General features: G+C 41.8%; 1 protein-coding gene across 7 annotated transcripts in view; it reads left to right on the top strand.

Annotated features, from left to right (window-relative positions):
• Positions 1 to 766: 766 nt before the first annotated feature.
• The window catches only part of epb41a (erythrocyte membrane protein band 4.1a), a 150,661-nt gene continuing 143,257 nt past the window's right edge, over positions 767 to 8,170 (top strand). For all 7 annotated transcript variants that reach the window (XM_038725061.1, XM_038725066.1, XM_038725065.1 and 4 more), the window contains exon 1: positions 767 to 905. The gene's annotated coding sequence lies outside the window, so the exon portion shown is untranslated. The remainder of the gene's footprint in view (positions 906 to 8,170) is intronic.

Below are 8,170 nucleotides of genomic sequence, written 5' to 3'. Positions count from 1 at the left end.
TAACATCACAGAGTATGGTCTAGACCTGCTCTTTTATGAAAAGCGCTGTGAGATAACTGTTGTTGTGATTTGGCGCTATATAAATAAAATTGAATTGAATTGAACTATATACATGCATGTATACCAGAGGCACAGCAAAAGCAAATGTTACCAAACCTAATGCTTTGTCTTCTGGACTCACCAGAATGATTATAGATATTTACAAGGTTTAGTGTTTAAGTCTAATCAGTTAAGAATTCAGTGGCTGTGGCTCCGGAGACAGAGTGGTCGTTCTAATCATAAGGTCTGTGGCTCAATACCCGTTATACCATTATCACTATTATTTTTTTATTGCATTGTGCTACTGTGTGTCCCCCTCAACCCAGCTCTTTGAGGCAAATGGCAGATTCACAGTTCTGCTTGAGGTCTACCTCCTTTCCTAGTTTTTCCTTGTCACTGTGGCCAAGTGCTTACTCATGGTGGGAATTGTTGGGTCTTTGTTAGTAATATCACAAAAACTACTGTCTATTGGTGTTATATGAATAAAATTTAATTTAAAGTAGTTCGACAAAAATAAACAGGCTAATAATAAAAAATATCTGACCTTAAGGTTCACTTACTAGCTTATTCTGGTGCTTTCACCCGCACATTGTCTTCCTCCATCTGCTAAGGAAAACCGTGTACAAACACTGTGTAGCTTCAGCAGCTGAGTAGCCTACAGCTGAGGAGGGATCATACATATTGCTCATCTTCTAGCTGTCTGTCAGACAGCACTGAGGGCACAGACGCCCACGGAACCTCTGCTCCTGGTATCTAAACACATTGTTAAAGCCGCCTGATAATGCCATTCATTAGCACTTTGTTGATGTGATGCTGTAAGGAATAGTGAGCGGTCATTTCTTCAACTTGGTGTCTGAACAGAGCGGGTGAGTGATGCTGGACACACTGTGAGCTGCTAAAAGACAATTTGTTGACATGTTTTCACATTCAGCGCCATTTGCAGACAGGTAAACCTGCCGCCCCTTTTATTGTCCACACTGTCAAACGCTCTGGTTTTATCCCGAAACAAACACCGCGGGAAAAGCAGGAATTGATGGATTAATGGGTTTAATTGAACATTATATTTTAGAACAGAATGCCAGATAATAAAGCGATGCTGTAATGATATGTAAGGGAGCAGAGGTGATGCTCGGTTCTTTGTAAACAGCTATAGCCTACTTTTAATATTTCGGTACAGAAAAAACAGATTGAAACGATAATTTGTAGCTGTTTTTGCAAATGATTTGGTGTAATTATCATAATCACCATGGTGCTGTCATAATGTTTCTAGCAGCTGGAATCAATCTTAACACTGATACAATGGGATCAGTCGTTAGTCGTGTCATTATCATGGAGACTGTTGATTGTGTATAAGTAGCAGGGGCGCTTACAGCTCAGTGGAGATCCGGGCCTAGCCCTGAAATGTATTGCCACAGGCTACACTATAGAGCGCGCGCACACACATACACACATATGTGTGTGTGTGTGTGTGTGTGTGTGTATGTATGTGACAGATTTAGACGATGGTGCAATGAGCTGAGTGCAAAGGATGCAGGAGTAAACTATTATTACCATTATGTACGTGTGGGAGGTGGATGTCATATACAGGTACACACACATTTTTAATAAGTAGTTAGTGAAGTACTTCTAGCAGTCAGTTCTCTAGTAAATAATGATTATTTACTAGAGAACTGACTGGGAGATACTATATTAATGAATGATTGGGTAAGGATTGGGCTACTTTATAAATATCTGTGCATCAACATACTGATGACTTTCTTCATGAGTTGCTCCTGATTAACTCTGAACCAGCAACTTTGGCTCTGAAATGTAGATATCATCTCTCTAATAAAGGCAGGAGTGTGTGTGTGTGTGTGTTTGTATTTCAATTATGTCGATCATCCAACTGACCTCACATTTGGTGTGTTGCTGTGGACCCAAGGGAGCGCAGTGTCGCGTTTGGTGCAATTTGGACATGCAACACATTTAGAATGAATAAACTTTCAATAAAAGTACAGTACAGTGCAAGCTGCTCCGCTCTGCAACAGCGAGGGTGGGGTAAGCTCACGGGGGCAGGGCTTATATGCTCCGATGTGGTAGTGAACTGTTGCAGTTTATCGACATCCGCAGGTTTATTAATATGTTACAAACGAATGTGTTGAAACGGAGTTGTAAGAGTGATATGAAGTTCTAAGGAAGTATCTCCGCCATTGTCGTGTTGTTCAAGTGTTATTAATGCTGTTGGTGAAACCAATGGGAAACGCACATTTTGAACAAGTACTGCACTAGTGTAGAATAATGATGATAATAATAATAATAATAATAAATGAAAATAATTGAACAAACAAACCCCCATCTCCCCAATTCTTCTCCATTTGTCCCAGAAAATGTGGGTCATGTGTAGTAGTTGCATAAACATAAGCCAAAACCAATGTGACCACTCTATTTCCAAGACTGTCCTCACCAGAAAAACGCTAATAAATGTTGTTTGCGCAGCATGTTATTACGACCCATATTTATTTATGTTGTGGCAGCAACGTGGCCGTACAATGGTAGCAAAGGAGGAGGTGGTTATGTATTTGAAAGTCCATGTGGAAGGGGTGATCGGATGGGTCAGACCCCAGACTTTCACTCGGCACAGCATTTGAGTCCCATGTGAAACCCAGTAAAGGTTGAGTTTTAAGTTAACTAGTGTTACTGACTACCATCACGTGACTTACGTAATATACATACTTGAACCCAAACCACGATGTTTTCCTAAACCTAACCGAATAGTTTGTTTCCTAAACCTAACAAAACTGTGACAGTTTCACAACATTAACCACATGTTTAATGTGATGTAGGTCACATGACTTGCGAAAGGGAGCTAACGCTCATACTGTATGTGTTGTTGTCATATGTGTTGTTTTGGGAAGCATGGATAAACAACCTATGGTGGTGTTTAGGTTGGAGAACTTGTTGTATTTCCACTAAAATCAATAGAAGTCTACCTGAATCATCTCTCTACTACTCCCTTCTCAAGAATAGCTACTCCTCTGCTTCTCTTTGTGCCATTTGACACAAAAACCAACCAAGAGGTGGTAGGTGTGTTTCTTGCAGAAATGCCCTGTTTAGATTTAAGGAAAGACAAACATCTTTTGACGTGGATTACCTAATCCCTTTATGTTCCACAAAATTAGGGAAAGCCCCTTATTACTGTCAGCACATATAATTAAAATTCATTCAAAATTCAGCATCCTCTTGCTAAGTAATATAGTCACACAGCAGCAGTTCAAAATAATAGATTAAGAACACAAACAATACAACAATTAAAGCTGCAAGCAGCGATGAGCAGGCCTGAACACCTCCCGTACGTTGGGGTGTGCCGCACCCATGTAGCAGTTGCATGGTATGACCTCGTGTATCCATTGTGCGTTCTGTCATTTTGAAGGGAGTTAAGCACAACCGTTGAATAGTAGGTGGCACTATCATTGTAATGGAACATTGGCATGTAGATGTCTACAGGGCGGGACGGGAAGTTAATACTGCAAATATCAAAAAGGTGATGTGTGGAAAATATCTGACAATGTGTGGCTGATCTGTCAGTTACTACTTTAATTCAAAGTGGCTGACTATTAGTGGGTTTAAAGGTACAGCTCTCTTCATGGCGAGTAATTACTCACCAGGGCAACGGCATTTGACAAGAACTCAGAAGTTTCGCAATATAAAGCATTATGGCTTTCCTGCAGAACTTTGAGATGGATGTGGTCAACCTGCTATGCTATGGACATTTTCGTCCCTAAGGTGCTATGTGGGGTACAAACATGAATGAGGCAAAACAGAAAGTTTGAAACATGTTCTTTCCTGAGACCAGTAGTTGGCGCTGTCACTATGACTGGATATTGACATGTAAGTCAGTTAGGGGTTGACATGTGATTTTGGGACAGATCTGATCATGTCTAGTCCATTTACATGCTACTTCCCTTTCATGGCGAATCATCAACATTGAACGCCACGACATGGACACACTGTTTGGTCGATTTAAAAAATAAAAAAGTTTCGCAATTTAACATCGCAAGGCCGTTAAGGTCACGCTGCCCACATTTGAAGTCGATCGGGTTAAAGCTCTAGGAGGAGTTCGTTAAAGTATGTTCGACTAAAGTTGTAATCCGGAGGGACAGTTGAGACAAACTGAACGGTAAGCCTCATTTGAAGCTCACTAACTAACGAGCGCAGTGTGTCGGATGCCTGCAGCTGTTTTTCATGTTGCTTTCTGTTGAAATTTAGTTCTAATGTTACCACAGCGCAGGGGTTAGTTGCGGTCAGCTATTCGGCTCCGCACCGTGGCGTGCGTGTGTGTTGCTGCGTATGGAAATGGGCTTGTGCCCTGAAGGTAATGATATAGCTACGTGTGAAAAAGACACGGTCAAACTACAAAAAGGAGTTTGCTTGGCAATGTTGTTGACTAGTACCCAGCAGCTAGCTTGCTCCAACCATAAAGCTGCTGTTAGCGGCTTGCTGTGCAGTGAGGTGACAGAGACTCTTTACTATGATATATGGCACCAAATTACTTCATTGATGAAAGATGCGATAATACTGCATACCACGCTGTTGAGTCCTAACATATTGCCGCGGTGGAAATTACTTCATCGCGACAGCCCTATATGGCTCCAAGAGACTTTTCTTTAAGTCCGGGTATTATACACATGCCTACAAAATTTGGAAGGGTGTAAAAGACAGCTGGGGCTGCTCCTTTGAAATCCTGTAGGTGGCGCTATAGAGCCGTTTTATCATTCACATGCCCTTGAACAGTATTAGACAACACAACACACCCATTCTGGTGTGTGTGTGTGTGTGTGTGTGTGTGTGTGTAAAGTTTTGATATTTCAAGCATCATAAGCCTCTCAAAATTCAGCTTAATATTTCATGGCGAATAATGCATTTCCATGGCAACACCGTTTGACGACAGCTCACAAGCTTTACAACCTTACATCAACTAGGTCTTTTTTGAGACAGTTTTGAACCAAATTGGATTATCCTGTTAGGAGGAGTATCGCAACAAATAAAACATGTCACTTCCTGTTGCCAGTAGGTGGCGCTATTGCCACGACTGGATATTGGCATGTAGATGTCTTCAGGGCAGGACTCTTAACAAACGTGAAGTTTGGGGCAGATATGACCATGTCCAGCCCATATACACAGTACTTTCTATTTCATGGCGAATCATCAAAATTGAACGCCATGTCATTGACACACCACTTGATCAATCAAAAAAAGCTTTCCAATTTAACATCGCAAGGGTGTTAGGATGGCACAGCCCACATTTGAAGTCGATCTGATCATATCCCTAGGAGAAGTTTGTTAAGATACGGAGGGTGTAAATGGAAAACCGTTGCACATTCAGTCAAATATGGCTGACTTCCTGTTGGGTTTAGGTTATTGGTCCAAGATTTTTAAGTCTGGACACGATACATATACCTGCAAAATTTGGTGAATGTAGGCTGAAGAGAAAGGAGGGGGCTTTGGTTTTAAAAATTGTTAGGGGGCGCCATCCAATGGGAAAGAATAGAAATAATAATAATTCCAACAAACACAATAGGGACCTCACAGCAGTCACTGTTTGGGCCTAATAAAACCTCCAAGAAAATAGAGGATGAAAATTACCTACACATCAAAAATATATTGATATACTTCCTTATTAATTACTTATTAAATACAGGTGTATTCTCTTCTTCACTTAGAAAGACTTCTTTTTTCATGTGGATCATTTGGTCTTTGCTTTTCTTTATTTCTTTTCTTCATCAGGCTAAATCAATACTACTTTAATGCACACTGCTTGCACACAATTAGCTTGACTATTTACATTACGGCAAGGGGTTGCTTGGCATGAGCAGCGGACAGGTGGAAGTTGATGAGGTCCAGAGATCATTAAAATTGTTGCGCATGTTGGAGCGATGCCTGTGATGACCAGCAGCAGAGGACCTGTTCTGGGGATATGCCTGAAATGCAGAGGACTTTGTATAAATGCTTCTGGAACCAGAATCAAGTGGCCATTTTTCCTGTTTTGGTGCGAAACAGTGGGGATTGGGGTGATGCCTTGGCATTCCTGGAGCTGATATTTGGTCAGCAGCTCATATGGGCAAAGAAATTCATATACATTTACATTATGTTACATTTACTCATTTGGCAGACGAGTTGAGGAACAACATACAAGCATCAACAGAGCATCAATACAACAAGAGATCCACTTCTGACAATACATACTAGTAAGGGCAGCAATAAATAATAGTAAGAGCTAATAGCATATATCACATCAATGGGGTAAATACCTAGGGAAAGAAGCAATCAATACAAGAGAATTGTAAGGGGATAGAAGAAGAGCACAGGAAGTGCATGTTAGAGGTTAGGAGTTAGAGGTGTTATAAGAGGAAGTGTTCTCGGAAGAGATGAGTTTTCAAGAGCTTCTTGAAGTTAGAGAGGGACGCCCCTGCTTTGATGGCGTGTGGTAGCACGTTCCACCATCGGGGTGCCACAGATAAGAACAACCGGGATTGAGATTGCTTTGTGTGTAGGGATTTATTTTTCCACAATAAAGCTATAGAATCAGAATCAGAAGGAGCTTTATTGCCAAGTAGTGTTTAACAAATACGAGGAATTTGTTTTGGTGATAAGGTGCTACACATAGACAAACATACAATTGACATAAATAAATGTAGAAATACTATAACAACTATTTGTAGAACATGTGCATTATTCTGGGTTTGTGTAGTGCAGATGTATTCCAATGAAATATATAAATTGACAATATAAAAATATACAACAACAAAGATTAACAATTAACAACAAATGTGTGCCATATGCTAGATTTGTGCTTGATATGAAATGAAATAGTGTTTACATGTGCAGAGAAATATGTATTTGCAAGGGGGGAGTGTCAGTGGGGGTCCCTGGCTAGCTGCAGATCGGAAGAAGCTGTTTTTGTGGCGAGAAGTTTTGGTCCTGATGGACTGCAGCCTCCTGATGGAAAACAGCAGAGGAAAACACCAATTGCAGAAAGCAACAAAACCTGCAAGAGAACAGGGAGAGGGGCTGTGGGCGGAGAAAAGGAAACAAACAAAAAAGAGACAACAAGCCGAACAACAAAAATAAACAGCTGACATAAGAAAGCAAATGAAGGAGAATGAAAAGCAAAATAAATAAATAGCACAGCCATGACAACTAGAAGAATAATACATTTTAAATAAATAACTTAATGAAAAGCATAAAGAATTGTTCTACATGTGACAACCATGGACAATCTAAATTTGTTTGTGTGTGGGTGGTGATGGCGCAATGGATAAGACGCATGCCTTTGGTGTGAGAGACCCGGGTTCAATCTGAGCAAGACACTTAACCCCTAGACCTCTGATATGTATAGCAATTGTAAGTCTCTTTGGATAAAAGTGTCAGCTAAGTGTGCGTGCGCATGTGCGCATAAGCCTGTCACAGAATGTAGTGCTTAGTGAGAGTGGGATGCCACAACAGTGCTGCACCGACCCCATCAACATGCAGGCATGAACCCCAGAAATTACAAAGGACCTGAAACCTCACAGAGAGCAGAGAATCGTGCAGGGCCCCCGCTGTCAGGGAGCGAGAACGCGAGAGAACCAGGGCCGACAGCCCCCAGCCCCCTAAGGCAGCCACCCCCAAGGAACAACAAAACCCACCCCGACAACACCAGCCATGTGCTGCCGGGACAACCGTATGCCCCCATTGTGAGAGAACCAGCAGGGTGAAGCAGCGGGAGCCCCATCCCTGTTGAAGAGTACCCTGGCGAGCAGAGGAGACAATGGATCCCAGGCCCAGGGAAAAGCCCGAGACCCCACCAGGGGAGAGCAGAAATGAGCGATCCTGAACACGAAACAGCTGTTGGTTGTTATTATAAAGAGAGCAATTATAAAGACAAAGTATTTGGTTGAAAGGATGGATTAGCACACGCAGGTAGCAGGGATTGTCTGAGCTACAGAGAGAGCTGGGGGTGAGTTAAAAGGTGCAGCTCCCCGACACCCAGTTAACTCCTGACTGTGAGGTTACAACTCACGGCCCAAAAATGAGAACAACAAACGCACATGCGCACATTTTCAGCTGAGGTCTGCGGCTTACTTTGGCTAGCCTTCAACTCAACAATCAATCA

Source organism: Micropterus salmoides, unplaced genomic scaffold (genome assembly GCF_014851395.1).
Source record: "Micropterus salmoides isolate LMB-PRFRI ecotype aquatic unplaced genomic scaffold, ASM1485139v1 Ms_hic_scaffold_17, whole genome shotgun sequence".
In the NCBI taxonomy this organism is placed as follows: Eukaryota; Metazoa; Chordata; class Actinopteri; order Centrarchiformes; family Centrarchidae; genus Micropterus; species Micropterus salmoides.
This window is presented reverse-complemented; position numbering and strand designations above follow the sequence as displayed.